The sequence below is a fragment of the Mustela lutreola genome, chromosome 8 (assembly GCF_030435805.1).
Source record: "Mustela lutreola isolate mMusLut2 chromosome 8, mMusLut2.pri, whole genome shotgun sequence".
Classification (NCBI taxonomy): domain Eukaryota; kingdom Metazoa; phylum Chordata; class Mammalia; order Carnivora; family Mustelidae; genus Mustela; species Mustela lutreola.
In genome coordinates, this window is record NC_081297.1 from 63,574,590 (window position 1) to 63,585,267 (window position 10,678).

Sequence of the window (10,678 nt, forward strand, 5' to 3'; positions counted from 1 at the left end):
AGCAGAAATCAAAAGTCAGCCACTTAACCGACTGAGCCACCTAGGCGCCCCAAAAGGATCTTTTTAAACAGAAGTTAGATCAAGTTATTCCACTCAAAACTCAAATAGCAGTTGAAGCCAAAATCTGTGAGTTACAAGGCCCTCCATGATTGGTCCTTATAACTGCTGACCTCATCACCCTCCATCTTCACTCCAACTGCACACACTGGCCTCACCCATCGCTCAAACACACCAGGCCCACTAAACACATAAATTGCACTTATTGATCCTTCTGCCTGGACCTCTCATCCTCCAGAGGGCCACTGGACACTCCAGTATTTCATTTAGGTAGGAACTTAATATCTCCTCCTCAAGGACACCCTCCCAGGCCATCTTATCCAAAATTTCAGCCCCAACACTTACTATTCCCTTCCCTGTTTTATTTTTCTCCTTAACATACACTGTTGTGTACCATCCTATGTATTTTATTGATTTACCTTGTTTATTTCCTGACTCTCACACTAGAACATAAACTCAGGGTGGGGGGCAAGGATTTTTGTCTCCTCTGTTTACTGTTCCATCCTTGGCACCTAGGATAACACCTGTCAGGCACTCAAATGTGTTAAATGAATGACAAAAAGAAAACAGAAATGGGAAATAAATAAATAAATAAATAAATGATATTGGCACAGAGTTAGATAAATAGATCAGTGGAACAGAATGGAAATCCCAGAAGCAGACCCCATGTATACAAACCCTTGATGTATGACCACAGGAGACATTGCAGATCGATGGGGAAATAACAGACTTTTCAGAAAATGGCACTGGAACAATTGTGTAACCACATGGAAAATAATAGTCAGACCTCGATTTCCAGGGGAAACTAAAGCTCTAAATGTGTAAGCCAGAACTATAAAAGCTTTGTATATAATACTGGAAAATAACCTCATGACCTGAGGGAAAAGAAAGATTTCTTAAACAAGACACAAAAAACCCACAACCTACACAGGAAAAGATAAATTCAGACCTGATCAAATTAAGAGCATCTATTTTCCAGAAGATACCATAAAGAAAGTAAAAAGATGAAGTGTTGAGTGTGAAAAACATCTGGAACATTTATAACCAACATGGGTCTGGGATTAAGAACTAATGTAATCCAGACTGAAACCACCATTAGAAACTGGACAAAAGACAGGTACATCACATCAGAATAAATCTAAATAGTCACTAAACACATAAAAGGGTGTTCCACCTTATAATAATCAAAAGGCCACATTAAAACCACAATGAAATGCCTACCAGATTGGCAGAAAGAAAAATAAGATGAGAAAACAGAAAAGACAATTTAAGTCTGACAAACACCAAGTACTGGCATAGGTGAGGAACAAAGGGGACTTTTATACACCAGTGGTGGGCACAGAAATGGGTACAGACAGACACTTTGCAGAGCAGTATGGCATTAACCAGCCAGATTGAAGAGCATATTCCCTGTCCTAGCAAGCTTACTTCCAGCTGCATACTTTGGAGAAATACATCATCGTTGGCCACAGGAGACATCGGTAAGAATGTTCACAAAAAGAATGTTATGTTTGCAATAGTCAAATGTCATTCCTCTAGAAAGGACAGCTCTACACCCATGAACGTGAACTAACTAGAGCAGCAGGAAAAAATGCAGATGACTCGCACAGACATCGTGTCGGACACAGAAGCAAGACACAGAGTGGACAGAGCCGATTATGACCTCTGTATAGAGTTCAAAAACAATTCCGCTACATTACATTTAGGGACCAGACATAGGTGGTAAAACTGTAAAGAAACACAAGATCTAGATTAGCATCAAGGTCAGGACAGTGGCTTCATCTGAAGAGGAAGGAAGGAAATTGTCATTGGAAAGGGACAACTGGAAGGCAGTGTTCTGTTTCTTGACTTGAATGGCCTTTATAGATCTTCATTTCCTAATTTTTCTTAAAAAAAAAACTCTGTTTTATGCCCTCTGCTGTATGTATGATGCATCATCTCACAATAAAATAAAATTATGAAAAAGTAGAAAAAGAGAAGGAAAGACAGCAGCTGGTAACACTAGAAACAGAAGCTGAAAGGTCTAGGAAAATGTAGTTCCGGCAATAAAATGGAAATATTGGATTACTTAAAAAGTGAGATGTCGGACTGCCTGGGTGGCTCAGTGGGTTAGAGCCTCTACTTTCGGCTCAGGTCATGATCCCAGGATGGTGGGATCGAGCCCCCGCATCAGGCTCTCTGCTCGGCGCGGGGATGGGGTGGGGGGTGGGGGGTCTGCGAGTCTGCTTCCTCCTCTCTTTCTGCCTGCCTCTCTGCCACCTTGTGATCTCTGTCTGTCAAATAAATAAAGTCTTAAAAAAAAAAAAAAGTGAGATGCCCTTGGCATAGCTCTGTGATATGGATGATCCCACCATAGGTATTGAGTAAAAAGAAGGAAAATTGATTTGTGAAACTCTTTCACAAAGCATCTGAAGAAGGCGTTCAAAATTTTCAGTTATACTGTGAGAGGAAAACCGTATATTATACCAGGGTATTAACAAAGGTGCTAGACACTTAAGTTACAGATAACACTGTCATCTCACTGGCTAAACACAATAGACTTTCATTTTTCAAGTGCAGCCCAATGGGCAACAGCCAGAAAGAGAAATAAAGTAGGTTCCTGCCACCTAGTCATTCAAGAACTCCTTGGATGCCAACGTGCGGCCTGTAGACCCCACAGGAAGTTTTCATGGCTGGGCCTAGAAGTGGTCACATCCCTTTGGTCCATGTTCTGCTGTCCAGGATTTAATCATATGGTCCCGCATGCAAGGGGGGTTAGGAAGTAGAGTGCTTTGCCCGAAGCCTACTTCTCAGCAACAACTCCGCATTCTTGAAGGGGGCAGTGAGACTTCATTAACCAATTAGCCCTCGCTGCCATGGGGGCACTCATGATTTTAGTGATTTGTGAAGATTTCAGAGTATATATATATTTGAAGATCAAGATTCCATTGTACATCAACTATAGAATTATGATAGTACATTGTCTATACTATGAACTTCATAACAATGAAGGCTGGGTCTTTTATTTAATCCTTTTAAAGATTTATTTATTAATTTTAAAAAGAGAGAAGGGAGGGGTAGAGGCACAGGAAGAGAAAGTCTTAAGCAGACTCCGTATGGAGTGCTGAGCCCCATGTGGGGCTTTATCTCATGACTTTGAGAACATGACCTGACCTGAAACCAAGAGTCAGATGCTTAATTGACTGTGTCACCCAGACACCCCAAGACTGAGTCTTCTATTTTAACAGGTAAAAACACACGGAAAACTGATTAACCCCTCCTCATACTTTCTATAAAAGGTGGCATAGAATGCAAAGTGTTCTGTACCTTGCTTTGATTCACTTAACAGTATGTCTTGGAAATCTTACCATGTTCTTACAAAAAGAGCCTTCTCATTCTTTGTTATAGCTGCATAGTATTCTCCTATATGGATATTTTGTCATGTCCTTAACCAAGGACTGGTCCTATATTCCTAGTGCCTAGAATAGCACCTGATACATATTTGGTAAATGAATACTTTTGCTGTCAAGAAGATCGTACTGTGATAAAGCATAGAAAAGGCCAAGAACATGATATATAACATCATATATGATATATTAATCTGAAACTAACAGAGATAATCTATTTTAAGAGGCAATCATTCAGGCATTTAAGTGTAACATGATGTCTAAGAGCCCAAGTTCTGGAGCCAGACCACATGAGATGCAATCCCAGCTCCACCATTTTACTAGTTGTATGACTTTGGGCAAGTTATTTACTCTGGCTCTGCCTCTGTTTCTTCATCTTTAAATTAGGCTTGCTACATGGGATAACAAATACGAAGCCCTCTGCACACCTCCTTGCGTATCCCCTGCACTTGGTACAAGTTAGACATTATTATCAGGTGGGGCTAACTAAGGGTGCCTTGTGGAGGTGTGCTTTGATGGGGACGGAGGGCGGGGCACAGATGGTCCAAAGATCCCAACGGGAAGAAATACTAGGCACAGAGGTGTAGGGATGGGACCCACAAGGACTCTGTGGGCTATGTCAACAGATCTGTAGTTGGGGCACAGTCTCCTGAGGAGTAATGAAAAGCTGAGATTGGTGAGAGGGAGGCTTTGATAGCAAATTGAAGTTTGTGCTCAATACCAGTGTCAGTCTGAGGGAGGACAGAGCAATGTCTCTGCTTCAGGAAAACAATTTTAACAAGCAGATGCTTCAGACAAGAGGAAGACCAGGGACGCCCGGGTGGCTCAGTGGGTTAAGCCTCTGCCTTCAGCTCAGGTCATGATCCCAGGGTCCTGGGATCAAGCCCCGAGTTGAGCTCTCTGCTTGGCGGTGAGCCTGCTTCCCTCTCTCTCTGCCTGCCTCTCTGCCTACTTGTGATCTCTCTCTGTCAAATGAATAAATAAAATCTTAAAAAAAAAAAAAAAAAGAGGAAGACCAAAGGACGAGAAAAGAGTTAACACTGTGCTTGGACTTGGTGCTGACTTTGGCACTTCACGAACTTGACCTTGTGCCATCCTCAACAACTCAACTCTGTGATGTAGGTATTATTAGCCCCTGCAGAGAAATAACTGGGCTTGAAGGGGCTAAGCATACTGTCCATGGCTGGAGAACAAGGAACTGGTAAAGTTAAATATAAACTTGAAATTGTCTGACTCCAAAGCAGAGGTGTGCCAGAGCTGACTCATAGAGGCTTGCTAAGTTACAATTTCAGGAAATGTGTGAGCATTTGTTAAACAGGGCCATTATTAAAAATTAAATGATGCAAACTTATAATTAAATAAATTATATTTAAAACAAAGTAACAAATACTCAAAATTCGTCACCTCCTAACTATTATCACTACCTTTCACTAGTGTCTATGCTCTGAAGGTTATTTACAACTCTCCCACCTGCAGCGTGGAAATCCCACATAATGTTGTGCTGCTCTGCATCTCTTCCCCTTTCCTCATTCAGGGAGGTCACATGGACAGCCTGACACTGGCCACAAGAGGAGCATTTACAAGACAGCAGCTGGCACACACTACACATCAGGACTCAGTTTATCATTTTGTTGATAGTCTAGACTGAAGAAGGTGGTGGGAACAGTTAATAATGTAGACAAAACCTAAAACTGTGTTGTGTCTAGGGGCACCTGGGGCGCTCGGTCAATTGGGCTTCTGGCTTCTGATCTCACCTCAGGTCACTATCTCCGGGTTGTGGGATTGAGTCCCCGTCAGCCTCCACACTCAGTGTGGAGTCCGCTTGGGATTCTCTCTCTCTCTCTCTGTCCCTACCCGCCCCCAAATAAATAAATAAATAAAATCTTCTTTAAAGAGCGTTCTATGTCTATAGCTGTTACGTTTCTCACAATGCAAACACATCGAGGAAAGATTCAGCATCAGAAGATTGTTATTGATTCAACAAAGAAGTCACTTATGTCATTGACAGGTGAGTGAAGTTCCAGCATATGTCTTTGCTGTTTCACTTTGCTCTTATTCATTAATGTAAACAAAAACACCGACCAACATACATGTCTTTGTCAATTACAACCACAGGTGGGCTCTGGATACAGAGTTAGGGAAAAATCCACAAAAGCATTCTGTGGGAATCAACGGGCTATTTGGCTGTACAGTAACTTATAACAGAGTGATATATATATATATATTTTTTAAGATTTTATTTATTAATTTGACACAGAGAGACAGAGGGAGCAGAAGCAGGGGAGCAGGAGAGGGAGAAGCCTGCTCCCAGCTGAATAGGGAGCCTGATGAGGGGCTGAATTCCAGGACCCTGGGATCATGACCTGAGCCAAAGGCAGCTGCTTGGCAGACAGAGACACCCAGGTACCCCCAGAGTGCTATATATTTAATATTATTTGCAAACCATGGGTTACACATCCTTTATATCAGCAAAATTTATGATAAATATATATATATTTATGCACATTTTTCCAGAGTCAGTTGCTAAACATTTCCTAGCACTCCATTGCTCTAATTTATGATACCACCTTGCCTCCAAAGGGGAGAAGGAGACCAGCCATGCTCCTCCACATCAAGCTAATGAAGACCAGCCCCCATCAAGCAAAGTATGTTTATTTTAGGCAAACTCAGTTATTTTCTTTTGACCTCTTCTCTGATTTTCTCCTAGATCCTTGAAATACATCACTGCTTATTTTCAGCCCAAATTATGCAAGTATGTAAGACTTCCTCTATCTCTGTAAATAGTAATTTTCTGACTTTGCCTTTCCCTTCAACATACTGATTCATGAATTCTAAGATGCACATTTTTTCACATTTAATGTCCCTGAAATTAAGAAGCCTCTCATAGTCTCCGTTGGCCAGGCAGCAGCTGTGTCACTGCCTTCACGTGTGTGAACTTGGCCATGGCTATCTCACTGCATCACAGCAGATGAGTTTAACTGATGTTTAAAATGTCTTTTCAAAGATTGCTCACTGAAACAAAAGGTTATTATAGTCTCAGGAAGTCAGAGAAACAAAGCAGTGGGGGCAGATTGGTAACAATAAAGCAAAAATTTCACTCTGGAGGAATGGCCAAAATTCTCAATTCTCTTGTAAAGCCCAACCAAGAGTCTTATGGGACCTAAGAAAGGAAGAGACCCATAATTAGATGAAGTTGTGGTCCATTTTGTAGCTAAAACATATGCATACACAAATAAGGTAAATGAAGGAAAGAGAAGTATCAAATTCCTTGGAGTAAATGAAAGAAATCTCAAAGCAACGAGAAACTGTTGTGATGACCATCTCATGTGTCACCCAAGATCATTATTAAGGCATGGTTTCATATTAGCAGCTCTTTTCCCCATAAGTGGTTCATTAAAATAATGGTACATTTTAGAGTCAGTGGTATTTGAGATTTGCTGAAATTTGACTGCCAGCTTCATTGTCTTCCTTTAGCCACCATTTTTTAAAAGATTTTATTTTTAATATTTTTAATCTCTACACCCAGTGTAGGGCTCAAACTCACAACCCTGAGCTCAAGAGTTGCATGCTCTACTGACTGAGCCAGCCAGATGCTCCTCTTCTGTCCATCCCTTTATATCAAATATCATACAATACTTTGCATGTACATCAAGGATCTTGTATGTTTTGGTGTTTTGCTACAGAAATGCAACAGCTACTCTAAAACCAAAGCAGGCCACTTCCACAGGCCTCCCTTCAGTTTTACTTCTGGTCTTTACTTCCCTATTTCCATGGAACATAATGACCAGCTTCTTTTATAAAAGAACGTTAGATTGATGTATGATACATATTTAAAAACTGCAAACATTACAAACATACAGGTCAATGCGTTATCAGTGAACACGGCCCAGATGAAGAAATAGAACATTAATAGCATCTTGGAAATCCTTCTCAGTGCCTCCTCCCCCAGTTACTATCCACTCCCCTTCCCCAGAGATAACCTGACAGCACAGATGAGTTTTTCCCGTTTTTAAAGTTTGTATAAATAGAATTGAGATAGTTTGTATTATTTTACTTTTGGTTTCTTTCACTCAACAACATCTTTGTGAAATTTATCAGTTATTGTGTATAGTTTAGCTCACTTGTCTTAGCAGCTGAGTGCTATTTTATTGCATGAATATACCATGATTTCTTCACCCTACTGCTGATAGACATTTGGGCTGTTTTCATTTTAGGGCTGTGATGGTTTGGTGTTTTTTGAAGCTCTTAAAGAAATGGAAATATCCTGGACATGTACCATTGGACAAATTTAAGGCGTCCAACGTGTGAATGAGATACCTGTATTGTAATATGATTGCCATTATAGGGATAATTAGTATCTCTATCACTTATATAATGATCCTTTCTTTTTAGGGGTTGAAATCATTAAGTTCTAGTCTTTCAGCAAGTTTGATTATTTTTATTTATTTACTTTTAAAATTATGTTCTGTTAGTCATCATACAGTACCTCATTAGTTTTTGATGTAGTGTTCCATGATTCATTGCTTGCATATAACACCCAGTGCTCCATGCAATACATGCCCTCCTTAATACCCATCACAGGCCAATCCATTACCCGCCCCCCAAACCCCTCAGTTTGTCTGTTGGAGTCCATAGTCTCTCATGGTTCATCTCCTTCTCTGATTTCCATCCCCCTTAATTTTTCCCTTCCTTCTCCTAATGTCCTCCATGTTATTCCTTATGCTCCACAAGTAAGTGAAACCATACGATAATTGACTTTTTCTGCTTGATTTAGTTAACTTAGCATAATCTCTTCCATTTTGTTCCATTGACGCAAAAGTTGGGTATTCATCCTTTCTGATGGCCAAGTAATATTCCATTGTGTATATGAACCACATCTTCTTTTTCCATTCATCTGTTGAAGGGCATCCCAGCTCTGTTCTACAGTTTGGCTATTATGGACATTGTTGCTATGAACATTGAGGTGCATATGGCTCTTCTTTTCACTACATTTGTATCTTTGGAGTAAATACCCAGTAGTGCAATTGTGGGGTCATAGGTTGGCTCAATGTTTAATTTTTTGAGGAAGCTCCACACTGTTTTCCAGAGTGGCTGCACCAGCTTACATTCCCATCAACAGTGTAAGAGGGTTCCCCTTTCTCCACATCCTCTCCAACACTTGCTGTTTCTTGTCTTGTTAATTTTTGCCATTCTAACTGATGTAAGGTGGTATCTCAATGTGGTTTTGATTTGAATTTCCCTGATGGCTAATGATGAGGAACATTTTTTCATGTGTCTTTTAGCCATTTGTATGTCTTCTTTGGAGAGGTGTCTGTTCATAATGATTTTAATACAACAGTGTTGTCTCCTGAGCTATTTGGACTAGTGTTGCTATAAACATGTTCCAATGTGTGCTTTCATGTACATAGGAATGCATTTCTGTTTGGTGTATATCTAGAAGGGATGTAGTGGATCAGAGGGTGTTTGTGGTTCAATTCTAGTAGGAACTGCCAGATGCCTTTCATTTGTGACAGAGTTGTAGAACAAAAGCAAAAGGATGGTTTTTAAAATAACTGAAACTTTGTCCTTACTTTGTACCATACAGAAAACCCAATTCCAGGTGAATTTCAAATCTGAATGTAAATAAAAGAATGCTAAAGCTTCTACAAGATAATATAGGAAAATATGCAGAAAATAATATAGAAAACACTTCACTTTTTAAAGGCTTTCTGATCATTAATGCAACAAACACATTTTGCTTGATTCTTCCATTGAGTAAACTCCATGGAAACATGGAGAGTTAATGTTTTTCAAAAATACCAGGTAACCCTACATTTAACAGACTTCAGGGGATTATTCTGGTTGCTCTTCTCTTCTTCCTCCATATGTAAATGACTGAAACACTTCCCTGGCCTGACACTTTTTCCAGTCCTTACATTCATTGAATTGGATTCCCTTCCAGGGTATTTTCCAGCACTAGCAGACATCAGATGTTCCGATGGAGACCCTGGTTAACATTTCTGTTTCCACGGCTGCTCTATCAGGGGAAGAGGTTTAGTCTTTGTTCTTTTTTTTTTTTTAATTTTTTATTTTTTATAAACATATATTTTTATCCCCAGGGGTACAGGTCTGTGAATCACCAGGTTTACATACTTCACAGCACTCACCAAAGCACATACCCTCCCCAATGTCCATAATGCCACCCCCTTCTCCCAAACCCCCTCCCCCCAGCAACCCTCAATTTGTTTTGTGAGATTAAGAGTCACTTATGGTTTGTCTCCCTCCCAATCCCATCTTGTTTCATTGATTCTTCTCCTACCCACTTAAGCCCCCATGTTGCATCACCACTTCCTCATATCAGGGAGATCATATGATAGTTGTCTTTCTCTGCTTGACTTATTTCGCTAAGCATGATACGCTCTAGTTCCATCCAATTGCACTATTGGGTATTTACCCTAAAGATACAAACGTAGTGATCCAAAGGGGCACGTGCACCCAAATGTTTATAGCAGCAATGTCCACAATAGCCAAACTATGGAAAGAATCTAGATGTCTATCAACAGATGAATGGATCAAGAAGATGTGGTATATATACTCTTTGTTCTTGTCACAGTTGGATTGCAGTCTAGGACTGGAATGGTGGTCCCTAGAAGGACACCCAGGATCCAACCCAGTTCCTTCTATTTTAATGCTTGGCCCTTTGTACGGAGCCTCCCGGACCTCATGTTCCAAGATGGTGCATCACATCAACTACTTTGTGAGCAGCAGGATGGAGGAAGGGAACAGGAAAGTCTGCCCCCTCTCTTTAAGGGTACAACCTAAGAAATGCTCAGAACACTACTTCTCATAATAGCCCACACACCAGAGCTTTGTCATATGACGGTGTGAAACTGCAAGGGAGAATAAAAAGTTATCTTACGTCTGGAAGACCATGAGCCCTGGCAAAGAAGAAGGGAAGAACAGATGTTGGGGAGCAACTGGCACTTCCTGTCCTCCCTGCACCCCCATCCTGCGAGGCTCTGCTGAAATTCTACCACTTTTACAAACTTCCCCTGCAGCCTACTCTGCCTTTTAGAGAGCATGGCCCTCTGGGCCCTTTGTATCTCCCTCTCCCACTCCCCCTGCTTGTGTTCCCTCTTTTGTGGTCTCTGCCAAGTGAATACATAAAATCTTTTAAAAAAATAAGATAAAATATTATGGAGAGTATATTAAAAAGACACAAGAATCAGCTTTATGAGGTTTCTACAGGCAAAATC